The sequence below is a fragment of the Eublepharis macularius genome, chromosome 13 (assembly GCF_028583425.1).
Source record: "Eublepharis macularius isolate TG4126 chromosome 13, MPM_Emac_v1.0, whole genome shotgun sequence".
NCBI lineage: Eukaryota > Metazoa > Chordata > Lepidosauria > Squamata > Eublepharidae > Eublepharis > Eublepharis macularius.
Genome location: NC_072802.1, coordinates 17,053,301 through 17,067,781, shown reverse-complemented (window position 1 = coordinate 17,067,781; position 14,481 = coordinate 17,053,301). Strand labels below are relative to the sequence as shown.

General features: G+C 41.3%; 1 protein-coding gene across 2 annotated transcripts in view; it reads right to left on the bottom strand.

Moving 5' to 3' along the window:
* The window catches only part of TENM1 (teneurin transmembrane protein 1), a 468,106-nt gene that overhangs the window by 313,324 nt on the left and 140,301 nt on the right, over positions 1-14,481 (bottom strand). The gene's annotated exons all lie outside the window — the stretch shown is intronic.

Here is a 14,481-nt window from a genome sequence, read left to right as displayed (position 1 = left end):
CATCACCTCCCCTCCACAACTCTAGCACTTCCTCAAGAAGTCACCTCCCCGAGCAAGACGATTAGCAAAGTTGCAGCGGGCAGCTCGGGGAGGGGGAGAATACTCTAGAGAAAGCTAAGAAAGTTGCAGCTGCCCACCCCCAAAGATCATTGAGAGCAGGCTTGCGACTAGAGAAACGATTTGCAAACGCAGGCTTTCTCTGACTTTTAAGGCAGTGATCCTAACAGTTCTAACAGAGAGGGGAGGACTTCACCGACATGTCAGCTTTCTCTAGAGCATTCCCCACCCCCCAGCAAGACGATTTGCAAAAGCTGCTCTCGTAGGCTTTCTCCATCTCTTCAGGCAGCCGTGCTAACGGAGAGGGGAAGGAACAGAAGGAAAAGGGGTGTGGGAGAGGGACTTCAGTACCCAGAAAGACTTGCGAAAATGATCAAGTGCCCTTCGCGTGGAACATGTCACTTGTAGCGAGGCTCTCAGTTTACATTTTACACTTTCTGCAGCAGAAAGTCAAACATGAAAGTGTGAAGCCAAAGATGTATAATGAAGCTGTGGCCAGCCGAGCGACTTCCATACCCTTCCCCCATTGAATGCCTGCCGGTTGTTTGCAAATGAATGCCGGGTTTAGACAGGTGCAGTCAGGAGCTTCTTAAGTTTGTTAGCAGAAGTGTGTATTCAGAACCACTTAATTTTGATATGCAAAGAGAAGCTGACAACGTAATGCCATTTAATTAATTAAAGGCACTGGGAATCTAGCAAAGAAAAAAAAACCCAGATCACACAAGACTGATGTGTTTGTTCGCTAACTGTGAAATCTGTTTTTTGGGATGCATTCTACTGTTTCTATTTTATTGTTTTCAACTGTAATCCAGTGTTATTACATTGTATGTTCATTGCATGCATTACACTGGTCTTTACTGCATTGTTCCCATAATTTTACAATATGCCTGGAGTATCATTGAGAAAAGAGGATAATAAATGGCATGCATGCATATGTACATATTCATCACTCAGCCTATGCTGTTCACCCTACCCAAGACGTGCCACCCCAAGTAAAGATTTGATTGGCTTGCTCAGTTTTCTGGGGATGGATGCATAAGAAATTTCGTAAGTTTAACTAAAAAACTATCATACTGCCAACACTAATTCATCTGCATGTTAATGCACCTCTCCTGTTGATACACAATGAACAGGTCAAATTCTGCAAGAGAATTCATGGATGCAAGTTAGTAACAAAAAGTGGCAGCATTCAGAAACTTGCACAGGACTGTTTCAATTCACCAGGACTTTGAGGAAACTGGACCTTCAGTGGTTGAATTCATTAATATGTTTAACAGCAATGACCTTGGATTTAACAGTGATTAGGACCAATTTTTTCCCACCATACAAAACAGGGCTTTTTTCCTGGGAAAAGAGGTGGTGGAACTCAGGACCACACAATGACATCACTTTGGGTCAGCTGGAACAAGGGGGGAGTTTTTTAAAGTTTTAATGGCCCTCGGCGAAAATGGTCACATGGCCGGTGGCCCCACCCCCTGATCCCAGATAGAGGGGAATTTAGATTGCCCTCCATGCTGCTCAGTGGCGCAGAGGGTCATCTAAACTCCCCTCTGTATGGAGAGCAGGGGGCAGGGCCACCGGCCATGTGACCATTTTTAAGAGGAGCCAGAGCTGAAAAAAAGCCCTGATACAAAATGCCCTGTTGAGGGACACTTTTTCAGTGTCCTATGACAGATGCATACACTTACCCTAAGCTAGATTTTGAATTAACTGGTGTTCCATATAGGATTAAAATACACTTATTGTCATCTGTTGTGTACCAGTGTCTGTGTCTGTGTCTGTACAATACACACACACATACATACTTGCACACACTTGCACTTATTGAAATTTTACTAAACTATTACATCTGAGGGAAGTCTAACCAAGCCATTGGACAGGTTTTGTTTTTGTTTGTTTATCTACAAAGACTGTCACTGCTATCTTTTTAGAATTTCAATATTATATCTAGTAAATGGGAAGGTTTTGAATGTCTTATCCCTACTGGTTCAGTTTTAAAAATCCCATTTCAATTTTGTCTCACTTTACTGCAAGACAAACCTACAGTTGCTTCTTTTGGGGGATATTTTCTGATTCTTCACATTGAATTTCATCTGGAAAACGTACACACATTGGACATTATTTCTGCATCAATAAATTTCCATTATTTGTTTTCTCTCTCTCTTTCATAACAGATATGCTGTATTCTGTTTTATAAAAACTGATTGAAAGACACAAATACATTTTCAGTTCCAGTAAAAAAAGTGGACAGTCTGAATCCATTACCAATGACAACTTACAGAAACAAAGGGAAAAGGGCATATACATTCACCTGTCTTTAGTAATTATCTTGACTTGGGAAAATGTGTACTGGGGTGTTTCCTATGAGTCCACTCTTCAACTGCTTCTTGAGCTGAATTGCAAACAATTTTGTGGTTACTTATTTTGGAAATAAGCCTACACCCTATTAGTGTGATTATACAGCTTCATATATATGTTGTGGTAAATGTCATTTTATGAATAGAATCTGGCTGTCATTGGCTTGTCATCTTGTCATCTGTATCCTTGCTAAAACTGATGGCTAAGTTACTGTGATGTCATGGAATCTTCACAGACATTCTAATTGCCCAAGGTGAAGGTGTCAACAGCAAAGGTTGCTACATAGCACAGCTTTTCTGTGTGGGAAGTGAGACATTAGTTTAGACAGGAGAAAGGATCATAACTATCACCAGAGGCTTATTTTTAAACAAACAAAATGTTTGATTTCAGTCTGTCTTACATTACAGCTTTTGGCTAATACCACACATTTTACTGGGGAAATTATGACTGGGAAAGGGAGTCTTAAATTTCACTTAGTTGCTGCCTATAGTCATTTGTCTATAAAGAAAACTGAACTTCAGTAACAGAGATGTTTTTTATAAAGATTGTTTAGTTGACCTTGGAATATAATGCCAATTTTTAAAATGGAAATTTGTTCCTAAGCAATCTGAGACTCTGTAGTTAAATGGTAATGATTAGCAAAGGATTGACTATTGATCAGTAGTTCAGTCAACACATATTTTTGGAAATTCTAGGTCATGATCTTTCATTATTTTAACAGCGGTGAGCATAATTAGCTCTAGTAGTAGAGGGAAAGTAAAGTTAGCGAAGAAACCATCTACGGACGATAGTTAAGGAATAGAGTGAAATCCCTGACATCTCATGTCATGAAAACTTTACAAGCATTCAAATTGTTCAAGATGAAGAAGCGAGTAACAGTTCAGTAAGTGGCTGAAATGGCTGGGTAACAAAGAGCTTCTGCCAGCTCGTAACTTGAGTGTCCTTCCACACTAATGAACATCTTTGCCCTAAAACGGCAATGGAACAGCTCCACGCAGAAGCTACATTTGTTTCCAGCTGATACACCCATATCACAGTAGCCTGCCACGAACTCACTAAGTGATCTTAGCCAAGCTGCTCCATTTCAGACTCAGATCCATTTGCAATATGGGGGAAAGTACCGGATAGGCTGAAAGGTATCATAGAAAGTAACCAAATAAATGCACAAAATATATTTATCTATATTGCAAGATGTGTAAAAACTATCAAGATAACATATGTGGAGTAGACATTCTATAGTAACAGCTCAGATCAGCTCGATTGCATCAAAGTCTGGAAGCTAAGCTATGTAGCATTGGTACTTGGATGGTGGGACCATCAAGGAAGACTGGAGCAACTGTACAGTTGGGCTGTTTCCACGTGCCTTACCTTGTTCTGGAAAACAGCGAAATCTCACGAGAAGACGCTGTTATCGTGTCTTCATGTGAGATTTCGCTGTTTTCCGGAACAAGGTAAGCCGCGTGGGAACAGCCAAGGTAGCAACGGCAAATCACCTCTGCTTATCTCTTCTCTTGAAAACCCTGTGACTTGACTAGATGGCACACTTTATTGATCTTTATATAATCACTATATGTTATCATCAGCTACTTTTAGGTGAGTAGCCATGCTGGTCTGCAGGAGAAGAGCAGAATTCGATTCCGGCAGCACTTAAGAGAGCAACAAGATTTTCAGGGTATGATCTTCTGAGAGTCAGAGCAAATCCTCCTGTTCTAGGTAACAATGAATTTGCTCAATGTATCTTTCGATGAGAATTTACATCTCCATTTGGTGTTATTATCTATTGCGTTGTATCCAACCAGCTTTTTTCACTTAATCTTTTGTCCATTTGGGTCCCTGATTCCTAGCCTTTTTGTTCGTCAAAAGAGACCCTCCATCCTTTTTTTTACTAGTTAGAAATGTGCCCTTTCACAAAAACTGGCATTCGGGGCAGGCTACACAAGAAATACTAACAGCAGCAATAAAAAATAAATATAGAACAAAATGATGATTAAAATTAACAATATTTTTAGCCGGAAGTTGTCAAGATAAGCACACACACACAACTACAACCTCACATGTAAAACAACCAAACTCTACTAAAAACAGCACTTTAAACAAAAGCAGGTAACAAATCTGACTAAAAACATGGGGAAACAGAACAGAATTTGTCTGGAGACCAAAATATGTCATTACTTGTGCCAGATGACTATGTCTGAGGAGGGAGTTTGATAACTAGAGTGCAACCACAGAAAAGGGTCTTCCAGTAGCTTCTCACTTAACTATTTTTCCCTTCCAAGGGGTCCCTGAGCCAAAAATTTCTGGCACTGAATGTGTAGGCCTGGTGTGGGAAGCTGGGGAGAGAATGGGTGTACCATCCACCCCACTCACCAGCTGACATCCTACTGAGACTGTCAGAGGCTGTGGCTGATGGCTGCTGTGGTTCCCCAGGGTCAGTGGTCCTAGGGGACTTCAACATCCAAACAGAGGCCTTGGACTTTATAGCTGCCATGGCGACACTGGGTTTCTCCCAAGTTGTGTCAGCTCCCACACATGAAGCTGGCCACACGCTAGATTTGATCTTTTGTGCAGGAGTTGATCTGGCCTTTGCAGTTGCCTGTAAACTAGTGCCCTGATTGCGTCGTTTCCTTGTTAGGGCAAGACTGAAGTTAGCTGCCCTCTCCTGCTTGGGCAATGTACTGATTTATGCTCGCCCTGTGGGGACTTATGGACCCTAATGGATTCTGGAATACGTTGTGGGATTCCTCTGGACCTGCTGGCAGCTCACTCAATGGGCTTACTAAGACCTGGAATAAGAGTGTTCTGGAGGCCATTGATAGAGTTGCTCCCCGACACGCTCTTCGCCCTTGGTGGCTCCATGGTATAATGAGTGTCCGGCGATGCCATCCTTCTGTTGCCTACCTCACCAGCCCTGCAGCAGCAGACACCATCTTCAGGTCCTGCAGCACAGCCTATGGCAGTACCTCAGCTGCAGGAGCCTCTACAGGCCCCCAGGCCTCCTTCACCCTTAGGCCAGTCGCAGTCGATGCCCAGGCACAGCCTGCAGCCACTCAGCAGACTCACCCGTCTCCTGCAGTTGCCCAGATGGCTCCACCTCATCCAGGCTCACAGGAGGTTGCCATCAGCACAAGCCAGGCAGGCCCAGGCCCCAAGCTGCCAAGGGAGCCACTGGGGAGGGTTCAGAAGCAGCAGGGGGCAAGCCAGGCAGAGAGCAGACCAAATGCCCCACCCTAGGTGGTGATGGAGTGGGTGGGGCCAGGAGACTGCAGAGTCTACCCAGCCCTCCTATCAGATAGGCTGAGAGCAGGGCCAGTCAGGGAGACGGGGTGACGATTGGGGGCAGAGCCAGGGAGGTGGGGCCAGGGGAGGCCTTTAAATTCAGATTCCTGTGAAGGCCGAGGAGGATTTGGCATGGAGAGTCAGCTGGAGCGTGGGGTTACTCCCAGGGCAGGAGAAGGAGCAAGATGGTGCAACACCCTTCCATGCCCATCTGAGGCTGGGAGGACACCTGCCTGGAGAGCTGGTGGGATGGCAAGCTGTCAGGTGGGGGCGCCAGTGAGGGAGGAGCCTCACAATGAGGATCTAAGAGAGGCTAAGAGATCATTAACACACCTAGGCTTGTGACGAGACTATGAGAACATGTTATAAGGCTCAGCTGAAGGCCTACGAAGTGGCGGTGAAGGCAGAAAAGAGGAATTGCTTTTCCGCCTCCATTGTGTCCACTAGTTTACACCCAGCTCAATAATTTAGAATGATTTGGCAGTTAGCGACTTCTATTCCCTCCCCCACTGTCTACTGTCTCCCCCAACCCTCAAAGGTGGCTAGGGGTTTGGGGAGGGATTTTAGCAGGTGTATAATTCCACCTTCCAAAAAAGTCATTTTCTCAAGCGGAACTTATCTTTGTGGTCTGGAAATCAGCTGTAACTCTGAGAAAACTCCAGGATCCAACTGGAGGCTGGCAATGCTCCCTGTGTCATTTAGATGAAAGTAGCATTTGGCTACTGTATGAATTACATCATTGTAAAATGTAAAGCTGCCACATATCCAGTTTATAGTATCATTGTTCTCTACTGTGAAACCCAGTTTATGCAACATATTATACTGTTTAATTCATTATTCTTTAGTTTGTATAGCCCAGTTTTATTGTATTGTTCATTGTATATACATATGGTTTTCCTATTGTCTTTTATAACTCTGTAATCCACTTTGAGTCTGAGGGAGAAAGGCAGCAGAGAAATGAAGTAACATATATAAATAAAGTATATACAAATAAATTAAAATAAAGAATATATAAATAAAGTATATTGTCGGAAAATGCAGCTAGAGGCAGGATAGGTTAAGCTGAGAGATAGGGACTATCTCAAGGTCACCCTATGAACTTCATACCCAAATGAGGATTTGAACACAGGCTCCCAACACTGTCTGTACTGAATACAAACATGCTGTAATTAAACTATGATTGGACATGGGCGTAGCTTGTTTTTGTGCTCACATTCTCTTCTCTCCACTTCCTCTTCTGCATAGAACTTTACTGAAGACTTCCTGGTTTGAGCAGTTTACTGTGAGGTCCAAATCTAGGTGCTTTGGCAACCGGAGTTGTTTTGCCCCGACAAATCAGGATTCCAAACTCCAGTAAATCTCAAATTAGAGTCCTGCTTTGCAGCAAATAAACAAAATCTCATTTTCCGAGACACCTGCGTTCAGGTGTCACTGCAAAATGGGGACTGATCAAATTGAGAAGTTTACAGTCAATTTTCCTGGCCACATACTGTCCTTCCAGTGCAATCCTAGGAATGTCTACTCAGAAGTAAGTCCTGCAATGTGTCCTGCTCTAGGCTGATGTTTGTGAGTCAAGAAAGAAGCTGGAGCCAACAATGCATCATATTGTTCCCGCAGAGGTGAAGTGGAACCTTGAATACTATTGCAAAGAGGTGGAGCTACAAGCCTCTCGCTTCCAAAAGCAAGCTGCCTGTAGTTAAAGGTGCTGTGCCCAGTTACAGTGAGGCCAAGGTGGTTCGGGATTTCAAGAGGCTTGAGAAATCGGGTGGAGGAATCTGGTGCAGTAGCAGGCTCTGGAATGGAGCTGTCGGGTAGGTTGACTGTGGCTCTTGGGACGTCTCCTGCACAACAAAGGACACTTCTGGAGAGGCGTCCAAACTGCCTCCTTCTGTGGTGCCTCCTCTTCCTCTGAATCTTTGGTCTCTTCATCTGACAAGGAGGAGTCTGTATTCTGGCCCATGAAACAATGTTCAACAGTGCTTGCTCTCATGTGCATAGATTTGAACGCATTGTGACTTTCATATATTTCCTTGTATTTATAAATAACCATGAATCAACGTCATCCACTAGTTCAAATAAGTCAACGCCGTGCTTAAAAAATGTTCCCTCTTCTCTTATCCTTCCACATAATTTTGTTTTGGAAAAAATAAAGGCCCTCCAGCAATTAATTAAAGAATGTTTCTTGCATTGCCTGATATTAATTAACTGCAAATTATATGTAAACCTAGCTAAGGCTTTAATGGAATCATTTTCATATCACATTTGAAGAACGGAAGACTCGCTCTCTCCTCTGCATCCACAAAACCAGAAAGTAATCAAACTGTTTCATCATTTCTTGACAGAGCTATAATACTGCCAGAATTGTTACACATTGAAGCTACCCATTTAAGAGGAGATATTAAAAAGTAATGAACCTTAAAAGTTCTGCATTTAATCTGCAGGACTCCAAAGGCATTCTGATTCATCTGTGCCCAAAATTCATTATTTATTGGTATTGCTTTGCACAAAAACAGGATTTAGCTTGAAATTCATTATTTGATAAATTAAATAGCAACATATTGTTAAGAAGGTAGGATGAGAAATTCGATAGGAGAGGGGGAAAGACAAAACAACATTAACAATGAGTATATAACTTCCAATATGGCACACATGAAAATCGAGAAGTATTTGTAATATGCTATTTCCATACAAAAGATCACTGCACAAGCTATACCTACACATTATTAAAGAAGACTCTATTCCATGGGCTACAAATTAATCATGTACTCCGTAGTAATTTGTCCTGCACTGTTTAAAAAGCCAAGAAGGTGTTTGTCCTTTTGGTTAACAATACACTAGAAGAAACACACACCCCTACAGTCTGTTATCAATAGTTCAGAATAAACCTCAGCAGCTGCAGCATGGGAAATAGGTTACAGGAGCATGCATTGCATTTACATGAATGTGGAGTAAGAACAAGATGCATCAATCTCACTTCCAAAGAGGCTCTTTTGTTTTGTAAAACCATCCTGATTGCCCATTTGGAAGTCTCATGCCGATAGCTTATTATCTTCCCATTATCATACTTTCCAACAGGAATTTGGCAACTTCATTATCATACCAAGGATGACCACACAAGACTTCCACCTCCAGTACTGCTGAGTAGAGGCGGGCATGAACTGAAATACGAACCAAAGTTTGTCATGAACTGGGCTGGTTCATGGTTCGTGAACCAACGGTTTGGGGGAGCTCATTTCTCAAGAACCGTGACGAATTTTAGCCCAGTTCATTTGGTTCAAATTTCGGTTCATCACTGCAGACAGCCTGGTGCCGATCAATCCGTTTCCTACGCAGTGGGGGGGGGGGAATGAGCTCTCTGCAGACCTACTGACCTGGAAATGATGTTTTCACAAACTGAATGAACTGGTTCATGAAGAAGGGAAAGTTAGTGAAAGTTTGTGGTTCATGCAACAAACCACGAACCACACGGTTCAGAATTTTCCCAGTTCGTGCCCATCTCTACTGCTGAGAGCTTTACTTTACCTGCTATATTCAGCGTAACTTAAAAGCAAAACTGGTTATTTAGTCTTTTGGTCAAAGATGTACTAGAAAAACGTAAGTGGTCTACATTATGCTACCAACTGTTTAAAATAGATCAGTAAATAAAACAACAGGATGTGTCTTAGTGTTCATGGTGTCTTAGTGTTCATGGTGTCTTAGTGTTCATGCATACCCATTTACATGCATGCACACAAGCTGCATCTTTTAAGGTTTAATGGATATTAAGCTTTTATATATAACACTACAAAAAGCCATTTAAGTGAAAATAAATAAGAGCATTAAACCAGAACCCAGATTAATCAAATATAGGGAAAAATGGTATCCTGCCAGACAACTTATTAAACTTTTATGGTAGCGATTGCAGATATTAGTTTCTAAGTTAGGTATACATCAGTAAGTGAGTGATGTGAGTCTGGGATGTACTACTATTTAAGATTCCACATAACATTATTATTGTTCATTTATAGACTGCTTCCTCTCCCATACAAGTACTTATTTCCAAAGTAGTTTACAGCATAATGCAAAAAGAAATCTAAAATAATCTTAGTAAGGTCTTTGTTGAGATGCAGTGGAAGGCTGCTTCCTTCTCTCACTAATGTGAAGCCTGAAAAAAAAAAGGCTTTCAATAAACCAACCAAAACAACACCAAAAAATGTGCATGGTTTTGAGTACTGCAGAACTCTTCATTAGGTTGTTATTATTATTATTTAATGAATAAAGGGATGGTGAGAAATAAAGACATTTCAAGTTCTGATTTTTAAGGCCTCGTTTGCATCATGGATAGAAGGCGAGGCTTATTTGGACAGATGAAGTAATGCTGAGTGGGGCTAGTATTAAGTTCCACCTATTGCCTTCTGGGAAAGAAAAATGGTAGCCTGCAAATGAAAATACATTTTAGAAGTTGTTGATTAAATGAGCCACTCTGGTTAAGGACTAGAGCTGGGCATGAACCACAAAAAAACCAAACCAGGAGGTTCGTGGTTTGTGGATTTTCACGAACCAGGAACCACGAACTGGCACAAACTGGGGCCAGTTTACAAACCAGTTCATAGTTCATGGTTTGTGGGGTTTAAATGCCCCTTCCCTGCCGCTTAGCAGTGGCAGGAAAAGGGGCATTTGACAGTTTAAAGGGCCCTTTCCTGCCTTGTAAGTGGTAGGTCCCTTTAAACTATCAGCAGGCAGGCGGCAGGGAGGGATCCGCCCCTCGCTGCCTGCCAGCTGATAGTTTAAAGAGACCTGCCGCTTGCAAGCAGCAGAGCCCTTTAAACTGCCCAAACAGCCCCCACCTCCACCTCAACCCCTCCATCCCCAGCCCCAGCCCCACACTTGCAGGCCCACAGCGTCCTCCCCCTCCTCCCGTGAGGGGCGGGAAGGCCATTTTTGGCCTCTTCCACCACTGTATGGGCCCACAGGGCAGCGGAGGTGGCCATTTGAGGGGCGGGAAGGCCGTTTTTGGCTTCCTCCACTGCACAAAAAGGGCCTCCTTGCCCCTCAAATGGTGGCCGTGGCAGCCATTTGAGGGGTGGGAATACCGTTTTTGGCCTCCTCCGCCGCCCTGTGGGCCCATGCAGTGGCAGAAAAGGCAAAAAACAGCCTTCATGCCCCTTGCAGGAGGAGTGGGAGGACGCCATGGGCCCACAGGCCAAGGTAAGTGTGGGGCTGGGGCTGGGGCTGGAGCTGGGGGGGGTTGGGCAGTTTAAAGGGCAATGCGGCTTGCAAGCGGCAGGTCCCTTTAAGCTATCAGCTGGCAGGTGGCAAGGGGGGGATCCCCCCTGCCGCCTGCCAGCTGATAGTTTAAAGGGACCTGCCATTTGCAAGATGCAGGATGCAGGGAAATGGCCATTTAAACTGCCCCTTTACGACCCAAACGAACCAGTAGACCAGTTAGTGGACGTTTGTGGAAACGAGCTTCCACAAACCACTGGTTCATGAACCACGAACCAACCTGGTTCGTGCGGTTTTTTTGGGTTGTAATTCGATTCGTGCCCATCTCTATTAAGGACCCTTAACTTGGCCAGGAGCTCCCCCTTTGATTCCCATGGCAGTGCCTCCTCTATTGCAAGGAGAATACTACCTGAACAAGTGAGTCTGAGATGCTGAATACCCCAGGAGAGTTTTAATACTTTTCCTAGTAGACTGCAGTCTACTACAGAATGGGAAAAGGTAGGGTAGTTATTTACTATTCCTCATATAAAAGACAAGTAGTTCAAAAGTGATAGAAAACATGTATAGAAGGTCAAAAGTTAACGCACCAAAGTTTATACATCAAGTTATGCTTTTATGTTATGTTATGCACCAAAGCTTATACAAGTTTGGTTTTTTAAAAAAATGGAGGAAAGAAGGAATCAACTATTTTTCTATTTTTTGTTTTTCTATTTTTTCCCTGCTTTACATTAATGCAAAACTCCTAGAATTTGACGAGATGCTAATAAATATAAACAGTTCTCCATAAAATCCAAAAGACCAAGAAAGGGAATGTGTAGACTCTAATTAAAATGCCTCTTAAAAATAAACAGCCCTCAAAAGAATCAAAATGGATATACTTTGTGTTTTTTTAAACCAAAATGACCAACCTGAGCAGCAGGAAACATCTCTGATGGCGGCATTATTTAGATGATGACTTGAATGCACGGCTTGTTAATTATACCTGAAAGATGCAGAGATCTTTCCCCCCATATGCTATTCATTCTTAAGAGCGTAAATTAAAATAAAACTGTGTCATCAAGATTCAATGTGTGCTAACATAAACCAACCAAAGCAATAATTTATTTTACCTATCAATTCAATAATTTAAACAGGTGCCCATTAAATGTTTTTAACTCTGGCTAGGAATTATGCCACATCAGTTGTCACAGGAGACATCTAAGCAGAAGGCAAATTAATTTGTGTGGCTTTTGAAACAGATAGATAGTTAGAGGGGACAGTCATTCATTTTTTTTTAATCACTGATTCATCTGAGCATTTTTTCCCTTCAATCCACTGAAACTTTTTTCCCTACAATGAGCTATGGAAGTTGCAAATCATCTATTACAACTCTCATAACAACACACCTATATATTATGGTGATTGGCCAACCCTTCAATAGTGCTCAAGTGGAAAAAATGTTCCTAACATCTATATTCTCAAACAAAACAAATCACACTCTTAAGTTACCCCACCTCAATTTCACGCAAAACTGTCCGCTCTAGAGGAGCTTGTTAGTGCACTGATTTGAGAAACAACCCCAATCAAGTTACTTTTTAAAAATACTAGGTGTTACATCTATACAATATCAAACAAAATCATCGCAGTAACAAAGGCATCAAAGAAATACCCAGGGAAACATATTTTTTCATATAAAGCTAGCCAAGAAAACATTTTTAATGAGTGCATATCTATTAAAAGAATTCTCAAGATGCTGTAATTATTATTCATTCCTAGAATTGTTTCACAAGGAAGCTTTATGATTCTATGGGGATTTTAATGTTTATGTATTGCGATGGTTGCGTTACTATTAAAAAGCAATTTGGCTGACATTTTACGTCTTTTGTTGCCAGTTTTAATTGGATTGTTCATCAAGCATCAACTCCCCCGTTAACTGCAAAAAACTACAGGCCAACATCAGTTTATAGTAATGTCTGTTTAATGATTTTATCTTGTCAGAATGCCAATTTCAGAGGGATATATGGATGCTCGGGTTCATATCAAGATCTATAATTACATAATTGAAAAACAAATAATACGAATCCATTTGACAGGGTGACACTTCATTTTACTTATTAGTAAATTTTTTCCCCTTCAAGGTTGAAGTACAAATAATGTCCATCAGTTCAATAGGATGAGAGCTTGAAGAGATACACCGCTCTGGAAAGGGTGGAACCTTGGCCGAAACAGTAAAACTGACCATATTATGAAAATTACAGCGCAATCCGAAGAAGAATTACTCCAGTCCAACGGGCTTAGACTGAAGTAACTCTTTTTAGGATTGCACTGCAAGTGTTGTACTGTTTTAATGATCACCAAAACAGGGATAAGCTTTGTAGTTTTAAGAAGTTTTTACGACACTCGTTTCTGTTATCTGGCAGGAGATTTTAATATGAAGTTGTGAAACAAATTTATGAATGGAACTGTCTTTTTAAAAAAAATAGTAATGCCCATTTATTTAATTGTTTGTACCCCACGTTCTCCATTTTGTGAACACAGTTTCACTATGGATAAGGGCTGCTGCACCCCAATACAGATTGGAAGAGGAGGACTTGGATGGTTCTTGTCACGCCTTAGCAAGAGGCAGGTACTAGGCAATTGGGTTCTGAGACCTGAAGGGATCTGTCTGTTGATCCTGTTGGCCAGAAGCAGTTGTGTGGCTGAAACGAGGCCACAGCTGAATTCAGTTTCTTTTTTTCTTTTCTTTTTTTAAAATTTTTATTGGTGAGTATACTTGTCAAATTTAATACATACATTCCCTCGATATCTAATTTACCCCCACCCTTTTCCTCCCCCCTCCCTATCGACTTCCAACAGCTTTCCAACCCTTAACCCCTCTTTTTACTTAATAAAGTCCCTTACTCTAAGCACATTCTAAATTTTTTTTCCAGATATTCTATCATATATATCAAATATCCTATCAATATAGTATACTTTTATCAATTATACTATCAAATATACATCTATCAGTTATACTATCAATATAGTATACCTCCTATACCCCTCAATATAGCAGACCAGTATAATATAATATAATATAATATAATATAATATAATATAATATAATATAATATAATATAATATAATATAATATAATATAATATAATATAATATAATATAATATAATATAATATAATATAATATATAACAAAAATCTTAGTTTAAACATATTCTATTTCTTTTAAACATATATTCTATCAAATATACTACTGTCAGTATAATACGTATTAAAACCCCTACTGCGTGCCCCACCACCAATGTGGCACAGCACACAACACTATATTACACAGTCATTATATAATATACAATCTGATCCACTAACATAATATATTATATATAGTATATATAGTATGCCCCATTAGTAGCTGAATTCAGTTTTTGAGGCAGTAGTTCAGGATCAAAGGGGCCAAAGGCAGGCGCGTCACCAGAACTGAGCAGAAGCTATATTCTGAGGCAGAAGCAGAAACTTTCCAGACAGCATCCTCACCCAAGGGACAAATGGTTCAAACTGAGAAGCAGGCTTGGAGATTATGTCTTTGTAAGGCTTGGTGGATGGGTATCTAGGAC